The sequence below is a fragment of the Leguminivora glycinivorella genome, chromosome 15 (genome assembly GCF_023078275.1).
Source record: "Leguminivora glycinivorella isolate SPB_JAAS2020 chromosome 15, LegGlyc_1.1, whole genome shotgun sequence".
In the NCBI taxonomy this organism is placed as follows: Eukaryota; Metazoa; Arthropoda; class Insecta; order Lepidoptera; family Tortricidae; genus Leguminivora; species Leguminivora glycinivorella.
Window position 1 is genome coordinate 9,298,744 of NC_062985.1, and position 16,016 is coordinate 9,314,759.

Below are 16,016 nucleotides of genomic sequence, written 5' to 3' on the forward strand. Positions count from 1 at the left end.
TACTTGTAGCGCGGCGATAGAATCGCGGAGTGAGCCGCCCCTGCCTCTATTCGGTTTCGGATACCTACTGCGCTTATGGCGTTATTAGGGTAAAACGTACGCAATTTGCGAATTTCATTGTTCGAGAAAGGCCAACCTACTGCAGGGTTAGCACATGATTGCCACGAGAGTATGTCGCCGCGAGATAGACTACCCGTCCTTATGTCATTAATACAGTTAGAAGAAGACGTGTTATCTATCTCGCGGCGACATACTCTCGCGGCAATCATGTGCTAGGCCTACTGGTATTTGTGAGCATCATTCCGCATATCTATTGGCGAAAGTCCTCATGAAAGTAAAACATAGTAAAACGGTAATAAGTGTGTAATGTGTAAATGTAGGTGGTCCGCTCCACATGCCCGCTGCGTGGTCCTGACATAAGAGGCGTGAGGAGATTCCTCATTACCTCATTATAAGTGCTACCTCAAATAACAAGTAAGAGGCTTATTTCCAAACGTAGGATTCAACTCAATATAAATAAAAATGATAACATTTGATTTTAATAATAATATATCCAGATTGTTTTCACTTCTGGCAATAGTGCGAAAGGCTTTATGATGCTTACGTCAAATTGTGTGTTTTTACACCCAACATATTATAATTATGAAATAGTCGACACTCGACTTACTCTATGTCCCTTAAATGGGACAGAGGGCGTCCACAGTGCGCCGCCACCTCGATCGGTCTTGAGCTTCATGCTTTAATTCGCTCCAAGTCTTTCCAATAGCCTGGTCAGGACCCCTTCGGAGTGTGTGCTCGATCCAACTCCATTTCCGGCTCTTGATCTACTGGTTGATCGGGGTTTCATTGCAGAGTCTCCACAGGTTGACGTTGGATATTTTCAGTATATACTGAGGATACGACGAAGGCAAACTTTTTGATACTGCGTTAAGGCTAAGATAAATCCGCAATGAGGCCAATGCTTTAAGGGTTGTAAACGTCATAGTTTCATTGAAGTTTGACGTTGTATCGGCTGTCATATCGTTGCCAAGTTATCTTAGCCTGACTCTAAAAATGAGTCAATAAACCTATCAATCTTTGAAAGCTTATAGGAGAGATTTGATAGCAAAAGCGGATAGATAATGAAGAAGTAATGATTTTGTACAATCCAAACAGATCCATTTAACACGTTCACTGCGTTACGGGGGTTTTCGAACCCCGTACGCTGTCATCACTCAGTGCGGCTGAGAAAAATCGTGTTCACTCCGCTGGTGCGGAAGCTGTATTTTGGTCATTTTTACAACTACGAAAATGACAAATATACATTTGGATTTCTGTTTAAAAGTATTATTTATTGATATATTAATTATATACGGGGTCTCAGGAACCCCGTACCGACCAGGGGACAAAAATTACCTTCTAGTGCGATACGGGTCTCCGCGAACCCCGTAAAAGAATTTGCTGGCCCGTACGGGGTTGTGGGCACAGTATCGCTAGTGCAGTGCTTACTGAAATACTTGTTATCGGCAAATTAAAAATGAAGCGCTCGAACCACACGTTAGAACTACTATATTCCAAAAACAAAGGTTATCCCACACAGTAAACGTCAAAATCACCACAAATTGACATCTAATTGCAGGCAGGTAATTAAATATATGTTTTTAATACGTAAAAACGGTTGTGGTTTATCTTATTTTATTTATCTTTGTTACTTAATTATATCAACTACTTTCACAAAAATACAAGAGTGCGAAGTATCATAGTTTTGATGTGTAATGTTTTTATTAATACAATACAGCACACATCGATTTTTTTATTTCCCATCACTACTAATTTATCGACCTTAATACATTACATGCGTTACGGGGTGCACTAAGCCCCGTATTTTTTCAATTTTAGTGCGATACGGGGATAAAATAACCCCGTATTTTCTTTTCTATATAATTTTGTGAGTTTTTATCGTATCCACGTGCGGGGATAATGAGACGTAGGAAATTTCATACTCTTACAGTTAGTCGAAACAAATATTGGAAAATCCAATATTTCAGGAACTTACAGCACTTTTAACAGACTTAGGCATACGGATTGGGGTAACGCATTTTTTATACCCGTAACGCACTACGATGTAAACTATTATAGGGCGGATTGGGCCTCGTAACGCACTAGGTTTTTGGGTTAATGTTTTGGTACCTGCCGCAGCGAACGTGTTAATTTGTGACATGTTTTATGACAGGGAACCGTAAGCATACCTACTAAGGAAGTAGATACTAATCAAGTTTGTATCTTGATGTTTTGCATGATCCCTCGATAATCCCTCCACAATCTCCACATGGATAAGGATATTTTAAGGGAGAATTATGTACTACTTAATAAATCTACAAAAATATATTATGATTAATTGATCATAAATTCGTCCCCTTTAGCAAACATATAGTATGTAACTACTTTATTTAAAGAAGGAAAAATATATGATTAATAAAATTGATCATAAGTTCGTCCCCTATAGCAAAAAAATAGTATGTAACTACTTTATTTAAAGATGGATAAACATTTAACATTGACCGTTGTTTCAATGAAATTAGATAAAAGTGATAAAACCACAGATGTCATATATACCATAGATCAAGCAAACGTATCTACTTAGCGTGTCAAATGAACTCAGTGAAATCCACTGAGTTGTCCGTCTTTACTCGCAGCTTGCAGCTTTCGGGCGTCAATTTTTGTAAGTTGAAGTCAACCAAAACATAAAAAATGCCTCGTTACGTGATATTCAATTGCAACAACACAAAAATTATGAACAATCAAGAGCCTGAGACATATTTAAAATTACAGGCAAGAATCAACTTCAGTACAAAATTTGACACGCTCGGCCCCTATACAAATATATGAATTTGTTTCTTCTATCTAAATTAAGTTCTGTGGATAAAACGAAGTGTGCCTCTTACAATGTAGGGCCATTGTGTTACAATTCCAACATTGTCATTTTACGCATGTCACCTCGTTTGTCACCATTGAATGCTACGTGATTTTTAGAGTTCCGTAATTTGTTATGTTTTATTGCAATAGTACAACATTTTGATTACCGCTGCTGCCAGCCAACTTGTTAAAGGTCAGTCGGGACGAGACAATTCTTCACCAATCTGACACTTGTCGATGCCACAATGGAATTGGCTCGCTGATCCCATTTGATTCGATTGCATCTACGATTCGGCGACTGACCAAACGGAGCTGCATATGAAAGACTATGCAGCGTGTGTATTCCATACGGGCGAATATCTTAATAAACGTTACTATCGGACCTAAGGAGCCTAACTACTCGTACATGTTTTTTTAATAGATGAGATTTTTTTTTCATACATAATAATTCAGCAATTAGCGTACCTACCAATCAATTAGCGTATCAATGTATTATGTCACGCTAGTATGAGCGACTAATGGGTATTTTTAAATTATGATCCCTTGACTTAAAATTATAATTGAAGTGAGTAATTGAATGGACGCTAAATGAGGTTTATGCCAATTTTATTCTGATTTGCCAATTGGATTGTTTCGTTTATAGACCTTAACAACATTTTTTTACTGAACAGATTCTTAAAAATTCTAAATAACCTTAGCCAAAGCAAAATTGAGGAAGCAAGACCGACGGCGTTGGATTTTCAGGTCTACCACAATAGACCATTAACTGGTAGAAGCGACTTAGAAGGACCATAACTAAACCCAGTAATAATAAAAGTGCAACGAAAGGAAAGGAACGCACTGACGTACGAACGGAAATAGTTTCTGTCACCATTGTCCGACTCAGAGGTTAGCGACAAAAGTTACCCATATACATTGTAACATGACCTTCTGTTATTATAGGTAGAGCATCAATAATAGCGAAATAATTGTAAATTACGTTTCTTGAGGTACGGAATCCATAAAATATGCACTTGCTCTTGGTCAGAGTATATTTTTCTGCGTATATTTTACATGCACGGAACGAATGGCGGCGAAAAATCGCACGTTTCATCCGCCATTAACATGCACTCCGTAGGAATCACAACTACACCGACTGTTGATGCACTTATAAAAATGCAGGTATTTTCTAAAACACTTGGAATTGTTAAATTTCTTCAATGGAAGGCAAAAGGCGTGCGAGTTTTCTCACGATGCCTTCGCCGAAAAAAGTTGTGGTAAAAATCAAATCATGCCTACTTTTATCAAATAAGTAGATATTTGACGACCGGTCTGGCCTAGCGTGTAGTGACACTAGTGACCCTGCCTGCTACCGCCGCGGTCCCGGGTTCGAATCCCGGTAAGGGCATTTATTTGTATGACGAGCACTGATATTTGTTCCTGAGTCATGGATGTTTCCTGTGTATATAAGTATTTGTATATTATATATATCGTTGTCTGAGAACCTGCAACACAAGCCTTCTTGAGCTTACCGTGGGATTCAGTCAATCTGTGTAAGAGTGTCCTATAATATTTATTTATTATTATTTATTCGACGAAACCGCCACTAGGTAACTATAGTTGAAGTAACTTTTTCAACAAACGGTTTGAATCTGCCGACCAATGCAGCATAGATATTTAAGGTACCTAATATTTGCGATGCCTTAAGGTAGAGTGGAAAGTTGGGAACCATCGTTCGTCATAGGAATTGTAGATGATATTATACATACATATATCGTATAGGTATCTCTTCCCCGTGTAGATGAACGTCGGCTGATATGATAACTTGTTAAGCATTTTGGGTGTGGGTTTTCTGAGGACACACTTTTGTAAGCTAAATAAAAAAAGAAAGTTTGATTGCGCGCAATTTGCACGAGAAGGGATTGTCGTTAGCATTGAGTACGAAGTGCATCGGATCTGCATAATGCATAACAAACGAGGAGAACAATGATGCTTGCACCTCGTTTACAATCCCGGTGTACGATCAATCATTATGTTTAACTTTTTTGTTTGAAAAGGGAAGTGAATTATTTAAGAATTAAACGGTCACCATATTTATAAGTCCTACGTACCTATTTCATACCTACATTTAAGGCACTCACTGACTATCATTGCGCCGAGCGAACAGAAACGTCCGGTCAAGTAGAACTATTACAAGAATTGAGCCACGTGCTGAAGAAAAGATGGACCGTTGCCATCCGGTGAACTGATAGTCAGTGTTTCGTCCTCATGCTTATGTACAAAAGGTTTCTTCTTTAAAATGCTACATACTTTTATGAGTATGTACTATATAGCAATTTAAACAACTGACGGTCTACAATTAAATAGCTATTTGCTCACGGACCCCTAAAAGGCGTGTAAGATGTATGGAGTCCGCGCGAGAAAGCAACTCTAGATAGCGAGCCTGAAATCGTTGACTTTTCTCTTCCGCGTGTATTCTCTACTTTTCCATTCTTGCTCGTAAATTCAACCCCCATATTACGTCTAATTAATCCCATTCACGCATTTCTATCGCCGAACCTCATTACAACCCATCGTATGTTCGCCACGTCCCACAAAAAGCGGTCCTTAATTCCCCTGTCCCGTAAAACTGTCAGCGCGTTCACTGACCACCCGCAACTTCAATTTGGTGTCACGTACCGTCTAGACGTGCCTCAACGTGGAAAAATGTGTCTTGCGTCGGATTAATGGGTGACACTGTTTATGTGTCAAGTGCCCTGGTAATACTGATCTGTACAATGAGATGTGGGCCAGTAGCGAAGTTTGCAATTGTAATTGCGGTTTGCGACAAATTTAATGCCTTTTAACCAAAGTAATTTAAATTATCCGAGCAACAGCGACCATGCTGATCGAAAGTCTCTGGGTAATAGATTGACTCTTGGATAATAGATTTCCAGATATTTCTTGGTTGGAAATTTCAAGAATCAACATGGGCTACATTGTTGGGATCAAATTCGAATGCTAGAAATACAAGCAATGTCTTTGGCCTTAGCGTTGTCCAATTCTCAGGCTAGCCTTGTCTGCCTATTCCATTATTCCCAGTTTTAGGCTCATTTTAAATATTTTTTTTTCCTTTCAGATCATGGATTGACAACCATGTGGCGGGCCGTCTTGCAGAGCCTTGCTCTGCCATGGGTATGCTCAGGCTCATTATTGTCAGCAGTCATAGAAAACGAAACTATGCAGTTACCCGACTTTTGAGGTAAGAGTATAAAAACTAGAGTACCGTGCCGGTAAGTAACCGTCTATTTTCATTTGCCACCGTAAATGTTCAATAATATTACTTTATAATGACGAAGTTATTCAATAAAGGAGCCTTATACAACAACGCCGCAGGCTAACAACTCGACTACCTGTTTAGCTACTTGGATCATAATGTTAAAGTAAAGTACCAGGGTAGCAGGGCCAGAAGGAAGTCTCCACCGTGTGGTTACTGATTTAGCTGTGACTGGACCAGTACGTAGCATTAGTAGCATTTAGGAGCAATCTGTGTTCTGCGAGTGCGCGAATGTGCGTGGATGAAAGTCGCAGTTTAGATTAGAGTAAAGAGGATATGCCATTTCCTTTTTTTTGTTGTCATAGAGTTGAGATGAAGGCTCATGGCTTCCAGTTTTGTTTAAAGCGGAAATTATTTTGAATTAACAATGTCACGGACGTTCGCTATTGTACGCCACGGATAAAAATGAAAGGTGATTCATTTATCACACTTTCAGGTAAACAGATGAGACCATTAATACTCGTAAATATCCTCAGGCGGTCTAGTACTGCTTGCGCTCTCGCGCGCGAGTCCATAAACCCCTAGGTTTACTGTATTTATTACGACAGACTTCTAAAATCGTGCATTCTATGTTTTTGATGGGTAAAATAAATAATGTAATAGGTCTATCTTAATACTCCATTAAACTCGTGCTTGTAAGATCACACCTTCACACGGTAGACAAATTCGTAAATCGCTCCTGGTCCAAGCTGGATTTCGAAACAACCTCCGGTTCGAAGCTTAATCTGGAAGTCACACCAGTTTTTAAATTTACGTAAATGCACACAGGTTGTTTTTAATTTTTAAATATTCTATTAAAATAAAGCTATGTTTAACGCGTTTAGGTGCCATTAGAAACTGGAATTACACGCCCATATAACCATAATCGGTCGCCGTTCCTACGCAAATCCTCCTATTTTGTGTACACACAGGTCTTCGGGTCTCAATGATTAGTCGCAGTACGGTCGACGTTTAGTCGTGGCGACCCAAATGGGGACGATTGGTAACAGGCACAAATGGTCACAGAAGTGACAGAAGTGTGCACTACGCGTCCACACATTGTTACCGTTTGGCGACTACTTTCCCAAAATCATTCGTTCATTTCATTCTTTTCAAATGGCGACTGTCAGAGACGTCAAAGTAAAAAAGAAATAAAATCATTTGACATTAAAATGTAATGGCATAAGAATTTGTTAAAGATAAATATTGTTTGCATTTGTAATATAATGTGGGCTAATTACCATGGCCAATTAAATTGCTCGAGTGATTTCATAAAATAAGTCTAAATTTATCAACGCGCCATCAATTTACCTCAGTTTAACCAGTAATAATATTATTGACTACTCGGTGTTTGCGTGTTATGTATATTGATTGGTGAAGTTTTAGTGCTCCGGTGCATATACTATACTGAAATAATAAAAATAATGCCTAGAAAACCAATAAAGTTGTTAAAATATGGATTAAGACGGTAATATTCCATGTAAAAAACAGTCGCCAAACGGTCACCAAACGGTCGACAAACGGTCGCAAAATGGTCGCAGAGTACACGCGTGACCGAAAGCAGTGAATATTTATTATATTTTCAAAATGGCTTCTTGTATTATTTTTTTCCAGGTATCCTCAAACTTTATAAACAATTAAATATGCCGTCGTACTCAGTTGCCCTCACTAAAGAAGATTTAAAAAAAATTGTAACGTGCGTACCGAGCTGCTGGGTTGTAAAGGATCGGGGATCATATTATTATGGACTTCTATAGAGCAACTAGTATTTTGCGGCATTTCACAATTGACACTTGTTGAAGTAGTCGTCATTAATATTACTATCAACATTAATTTCAGCGATCTGTACTTCTTTTGTCAAGATTTTTGTATAGATAAGTGTCTACAAATTTGTAATGTTAAAGAGACATAAATAAAACGTAGTAGAGTAAATAATGTGTTTTTTTTGTAACCCAAACAAAATACTTGTAGATACGAGTGCGGAAAAGAGGAAAATCGATACGAGTAGCGATAAATTAATACACGAACGAAGGGAGTGTTTTAAATCGACACGAGTTGTGAATGTCCTTTTCGCACGTGTATCGTACGACGATTTTCAGTACCTAAATCTAAGCTAAGAGTTTCGACCAGACAAGAAATGAATCATTGCTTGATTTGCTCGCACTACTGCGTTAAAAAAAGCAGCATCTGTACTGAAAAAAACTATCATTGCGCAACAGAAATTCTATTAATATCACAGTAAATACTCTATTTCATTTGATTCCTACTTTTATTGTGTAAAGCAACACTACACTTCATTTTTATCAATAAGAATTAAAAATTATATATTTAATACATTAAGTAACTATAAAGTGCTTATCTATTTGTATTATCATTCTGCACTTTTCTTAACTTTCCCACATTTCTATAAAATGTCGAAGAGTGCTTAAATGGTCGTCGTCGTTTATTATTATTTAATTCGCTCATATTTAAATGATTCAAAGCAACCAGTCCACAACTTCACAAGACAGTTTGAGAAACCTTCGTATTTCAGATTGTCATTTGCGGATACAGTGGTTTAGGAGCAGTTCGGTAATCTGACCTACACATGTGTGTACAAATTCTGTCAATGTCACTGTCAGAAACCGTTCTGACAGTGACAATGACAGCCACAAATTCGTCCACATGTTGTTACCGTTATGTGTGCAAACGTCGACTAATAAAGTGTCGTTAAAAGTCATTCTGACAGTGACATTGACAGCCACAAATTCGTACACATTTTGTTACCGTAACGAGTGCACACGACGACTACATTTTGTTATTGTATCAATACGGTCGCATTGTTTGCACGACGTTACCACGCGTTATGTCACATTTGACAGTTAGTTACTGATTTGAAGATTTTGCGACTGAAATGGTTGTATGGGCGGATCCACATCCATCTTCTTGAGAGCGCACGCGTAGTACAATATCCCATACCGCGCGCACGCCGCACATAATTTATGATTGTTACGCACCATTAAATGCCCCATTGGACCTACTTAGGCCTATCTGTTAACTTTCTAAAGAACTAGGGCAGGGGTGGCCAATCTTTGATCCTGACTATGCAATTATTTCTAAAAAAATCTGCTTATCAATCTAATCTCGAAACGCAATTCATTCACAACGCGCAAAGAAAAGATTAGTCTACATGTTTAAACATATCGGTGCAATAAAATTTATAATCACGTGCCATTGGTTTGCCATCCCTGTGTTAGCGTTTGAGCTACAACAGAACTCTCATGTTTTGTCGAAACAAAACGATTCAAGAAAAGCATCGATTGAAACGTACTGGAACCATTTGACACCGACTTGAGTCGATTAATGTATCGCTGTAATCGATACGGAGACCGTAAATGGCCAGTTTGAACGTAATCGAGAACTATTTGAATAAGGAATGGGCCTCTTTGTGACGATGCGGTTCGAATGCCGACGGAAACTAAACTAGTTGGGACATTTTGTGTTTTTAAATAAGTAAGCGACAACTCTTGAAGAATTTTATTGAGACATAAACTGGATTTTTGTTATAAAAATCGAATTAAAAAACTAAACAAGCAAATTCTAACACCGATCAAAGTAGGCTAGAGACCAGACACAGTACATATCGTAATCGTTCGGCCAACACTATTAGTTGGCCTTAGCCTCCTTAAAATTTTGTTAAAGAACTTAAGAAAACTCAAATAGGTGCATACCCAGCACGGGAAGCATGGTCGCGCGATAGACGATAAAATAGCAGGCCGTCCCTATCGCACTATTTGTAAGTGCTGGTTCATACAATACAAACGCATATACATATATGAATATGATTATGTGTTGTGTAATCAACAGCGGTTAAAATTATCCAATTGAATGACCTATAATACCAGTAATTCGCGAACAATTTAAACATTTCGACAAACACTGCTCAAAGCGATACATTTTTGTTGGTAATTTTTGCGTACATAAATCTTTTGTCGGCATGAAACCAGGCTTTCCTTTCGCGTATTTGCTTAAGTCTTTATTGCTAATGGTGAAAGGTTTACATTGATGGGTTTTAGCTGTATATTTGCTTGGTGGATTATAATCGGTTGTCAGGGGAGATGCGTTTGCGCCTCCGGTGACACGTGACTTTTGACTTCTTTTGTCCTAGCTGTATGTTCTTGACGCTTACCAAGTGAATATTGAAAAACAAATTAATCTGGTCCTTTGGCTTTATTTAGCCCTTTATCACCTAATCGGCCACCGGTCTCAAAAAAGACCACCCTATAAGTCTAAGTAATGCCCACTTTTTGTATTTTTCTTTTTGTATTCTTGAATCTTGAGGGGTTAAAAATTGTGGAACCAAGACCCGAAGGAGTGAGGTGCCTTGGTATTTTTTTTTTTTATACCACGTCGGTGGCAAACAGGTATACGGCCCGCCTGATGGAAAGCGGTCACCGTAACCTATGGACGCCCGCAACTCAAGGGGTGTCACGTGCGCGTTGCCGACCCATTAGAAACTTGTACACTCCTTTTTTGAAGAACCCCATACTGTAGTTCATCGGGAATACCTCGACAGGGAGCTCATTCCACAGCCGGAGCGTTCGTGGGAGGAAATTCGAAACTAACTTCGAAAGCATCACTAGTACCTACCTAGTTTAAGGATTTTTGAACCAACAATTTCGGAACATGATTCATGACACAAAAATTCATACTTAAGGACTATTCTGGCTGTATGACATTTATTTTGTAAGTAAAATTGTATGATAGGATCTACTAAAAATGGCTCATGTTTTATAAAGTTTCGATGAGCTGGCAGTTTACTACAGGCTCTCGGTAAGCGTTTGGAATAAAGAGTGTTGTCTTGGTCATCTCAAGAATAAAGGATCAAGGTGTACAATTTTGACGCTTTCAAGGAAACTTGTCGTTTTTGATGTTAAATGAAATATTGGGAACGGTTTTGTTTCTTGATGTTGTTGGAAAGGAGTGTCTGTCAAATTGGAGAGTCATCGCAATTTTTTAAGTAGACAAAGAATTTAAATATTATGATTGGCATTACCTATAGATATATCAGGAACCAAATATGCATTCCATGAATATAGGCACTGATCAAATTTTTCATGATTTGTACATGTTATTTAAATTGAAGGAGATAGGTACATTATATTGTCCATTAATGTTTTTAGATTAGGTTGATAAAAATCACCTCTAAATTAGTAAGGCTCACATCCGGGACTGGGCCGAGTCTAAGGGCTTCGATATTTCAGGGCTGTATGTAAGTCATCATCTTTCTTCTCTCTTATTCCACTCATTAGGGACTAGCGCGGCATGTCTTCCTCTACCGTACTCTCTATCGAGTATCACTTGGATAATGACCACCCGTCAAAGTTAGTCGACTGTCGACTTATTTAAACAAATCTACTTGCCTATCCCCTAGCCCTGTGCTGTGTATACATTTACAAACATTTCAGTATACAGTTTTTTTTTACGCACTAGTGCGAGAAGTGGTTTATTATATGTCAGGTCCAAAGTTCGGAGGGCCATCTGTACTGAAAAACGTCGTACGATACACGTGCGAAAAAGAAATTCGTAACTCGTGTCGATTTAAAACACTCCCTTCGGTCGTGTTTTACTTTATCGCCACTCTTTCGACTTCTTTTTTTACGCACTTGTATCGTAATGTACTATTTTAGTTTGATTCTTCAATAAAAAAATATTATTGTCCCGGAGCTGTAAGTTCATCTTTTTGACACATGACAGCATCCACAAAACGTAAACTAGCTCGACCTAATGAAATTTTAAATAAAATCCTGTAAAAAAATCAAGTACTTAAAACCAATATTTCGCTTACTTTAAACATAATCTAACACAAATGTTACATTTTTGCGGATCTTCGTTAGTGAGTATTTTACGATATTAATTTATCACGCAGCAATTACTTATTATATGTATGTCATTTATCATTATTTTTATTTTTAAACTAATGCTGTGGCAGAGTCTGTCATTTCGATTCAAATGACATTTCAGTAAGTTGATAGAAATCGTATATTTGTTTAAGCGCCTCCTTGTACATAGGGCATAATCGATTCAACCAATTCGTAAATAATCAAGATTTGGCAAGCGATACGTCTTAGCCACATCGCAACATACTTCAAAACAAATGTGTCAAAAATGTGAACTTACAGCTCCGGGAATAGCAGCATGATTTTATTACTTAAACCATAAACACTCTCATCAACGGTATATCAACCGGTAATCAAGCTTTTAAAGACGAACTTGAGTGATGTGAATGATTTGGTCATTCATTCATTCGTCTCATTTCCTCAAGAAGGTAGCTGTTTTGATCTGCGTAGTAGGTACCTACGACCGGCTTGGGCGTGGAAAGGTAGGTAATTGGCGAGCAAGTTCATAAAAAAAGTTCAGTTCAGTTTTTAAAATTAAATGGCTTCAGTCCATTGGGACTATTTCGCCAGTGTCAAGGTGACATGAGCTAATTATTAATAATTTTTGTACGGTAAGTACGACAGTGTACGGTGAGTTATCACTTGTAAATTGATAGCTAGATTTTACAAGATCACGTGGACTACCGGCCGTTGACGACAAAAAAGAGGCTAAACGCGTTTCGAGATTAATTCTTCATTAGCTTCTCACTACAACATTAGTTTACTGCATAATAAGCTATCGGTATTACACTTTAAACAATATTAATGAGTAAAAGAAAAATAAATTATTCACGACACGAAACCGCTAAGATGGCGTTCGCACCGGAAGTCCCCTCATAAAAAAAAGTATTAACAGAAGAAGTTGGCGATTGGATGATTTTGTCGTTCATTCGTTCGCTCATTTCCTGAAGAATGTATCTATGTGGATGAGTGTACGACTAGCTTAGCTAGAGTATCCTGTTAAAATAATGAAATAAAATACCAAAAATAACTGAAAACCTTAAAGATTAACAATATTCCTTACAAATATGAACTGGTATGCCGGATAAATATTCATCATCATCATCATTATCATATCAGCCTTTTATCGCCCACTGCTGAGCATAGGCCTCTCCTCTAGTACGCCACTTCTCCCGGTCCTGACTAATCTCATCCAGTTGTGACCCGCAGTTTTTCGGATGTCGTCGACCCAACGAGCCAACGGATGCCAGGCACTTCTTACATTTGTTAGCGGCCACCATTCCGTTAACATTTTGGTCCACCTGCCATCACTCTGCCTAGCAACATGTCCCGCCCAACTCCATTTTAGTTTAGTAATAACGAAATCTACGTCTTGCACCTTAGTGCGACGACGGATTTCGGTATTCCTTACTCGATCTTGCATCTTAATACCGAGCAGCGGATAAATAAATATTAACCAGCGTCAAGTAGGTATTATTTTTGTTTTTTAATTTCAGACCTACTCCTCTGACGATCACTCGTGCGAAATTAATTGAACTATAAAAATAGGACCCGAGTAGGTACTTTAAATAAGTAATTACATTTTGGAATCTCTAAAAGTTTCTATTCATAGGTTTTTTCACCAACATTTTTTTTTGCCATAAACTTATAATTCAATGAAAAAAATATACAGCGATCGCGATGCTTACTTACCCCACCGCGTCTGGAACAACCTTCGCAGGTTATCTAATGTCGCCTCCTCTTTTATATATTTGTTTGACCCAAAACTACATATTAAATAAAATCTGTCCTATTGTTAACTAAATAAATACATACATACATACATATAATCACGCCTGCATCCCATAAAGGGGTAGGCAGAGCACATGAACTACTAAGTTTCAGTGCCACTCTTGGCAAAAAAAAGGGGTTGAAAGAAATCCAAATTGTGGCATTGCAGTGACAGGTTGCCAGCCTCTCGCCTACGCCACAATTTAACCCATATCCCATAGTCGACTTCTACGACACCCACGGGAAGAAAGGGGGTGGTGAAATTCTTAACCCGTCACCACACTAAATAATTATGTGTTTTTTAGCTAGATCTACTTCTAAAACACGCTATTGTAAGCTTTTAGCAATGCCCAATAAATTAAATGGTTAATGACAATTAAAAATAAAAGCTCTTTGAAGTTGTTAGCAGCTGATTTAAATGAATGAAGAACAAAAGAAAGTCGTCTGCACCCCGTATATTTGCAGCGCAAACGGTTACTATAATTATATCCAATATTTACGGCCATAATTAGTATTTTCGGCAACCGCAATTTGACATTCGTATCTCGAACGCGCGGATTATCGCGTCAAAACTGACGCGCCGCCCAAATTAAGTGGCGTGGCGGCGGTGTAAGGAATTAAAAGTGCATGCGGTATCAAAGCAACCGCTCACCGGTACGTCAATCTTGCTGATTTTTCGTTCAGTTTCAAAATAAATGAAATAAAAAACAAGGGATACTATTAATGCCGTGTCTCTGGCCTCAGTGCGAGCTTACGACGCATCGCGCGCGCCCGCACGGTTGCCGCCATTTCCCTCGCGACACGCGTTCGATATTTGAATTTTCAATTTCAAAAGACCATAGACCAGTTTTCTTTTTGTGGCCGTTCTGTGAGTGACGTTCTTGTGTAGTAGTGTTGTGATAGTGTTGAAGTGTAACTCACAAAACTTAATTTAAAAAAAAAGAAACTATTTTTTTGGTGTTTGCTGAAAACCGTTTTGTGAAGTTTTCCATAAGTCAAATGATTGTTCAGGTAAGCTTTCTGAACAAACGCTATTTCTTCACGGTTATTTTGAGTCTATTATTCTAGAAAAAACCTATGCATCACGTTGGATTAGTGTAAAGATTATCTTGTTCGTCACTCAAATAAAAGTTGTCGCAGCGTATCACTATCTGCCAAATTATACGCTCTATTTTAATCTACAAGCATGGGTGATAATTGCTCGTACGGCAATCAACGTATATTTGACAGCGACGTCAACCAATTTAAATTCAATTACAATGATTTAAAAAAGTAGATTACTTGTAAGTAATCTACTTTTTTAAATCGTTGGTTACAATTAATTTAAACATATCCTAAGGTGTACCTTAGGATATGTTTAAATTAATTGTAACCCATTAAGCCCAACACTACGATTTATTTGATTAAGTTTTTCTTTTAATTTGTCGTTGAATTTGGAATGTTAATGAATTGGGCAAATGTGACCGAGTAACCGATGTAGCAAGATCTGATGGAAAGTTTTTTTTATATAAATTCTGTTCGTAACGCTTTCCGTTAGTATTATACTATAATAGGTATATTTCGTAAAATGGTCTTATTGGTTATTGGTCTATCATATTTTGTCTTTGGGGTTTATCTTACTTTGGCATAATATGATCGAGTGTATAGTACCATTAAGACTACCTTGCCCAATATAGGGTTGCTGTGCATCAGGACGTTTCCTGATTTCTCAAGATTTTTGGTTCAATGCCAGGATTATAGGTGAACTTTGTGAGCGAGAGGTTTTCAAGAAACCCTCAGCTGTGTTGGAATCGTTGTGCTTGTGCTGTATCTACATCGTATGGTGGTACGTTGAGTAGTGGTCCATGAAATGCATTGAAAGATTATGAAGTACCTATTGAATGTATAAAACTTAACAGTTAAAAGATACAGTGAGTGACCTGTGATAATGAATAGATTGTTTTTTTTTTTGTATTCTATGCACATCGCGCGGTCTACATCTCACAGAACTAAGTAGGTACTAGTACTGTATCATGGTAATGGTAGGGGTCAAATATGGGCGTTATTACCCAGGAATGACAGGTTTTTTTTAATCAGAATAATTTCATATTACAACTCTACTTGTGGGACCCCAGGAAAATCTAATTCACTAAGTATATTATTTTCTTATAATACCTTGTACCTAACTAAAAGCTTTTCACGTTATCCGATCCGACCTG

General features: G+C 38.0%; 1 protein-coding gene across 1 annotated transcript in view; it reads left to right on the top strand.

The window, feature by feature from the left end:
• Positions 1–14,473: 14,473 nt before the first annotated feature.
• Positions 14,474–16,016, top strand: part of LOC125234004 — a 315,889-nt gene continuing 314,346 nt past the window's right edge. The window contains exon 1 of the mRNA XM_048140185.1: positions 14,474–14,829. The gene's annotated coding sequence lies outside the window, so the exon portion shown is untranslated. The remainder of the gene's footprint in view (positions 14,830–16,016) is intronic.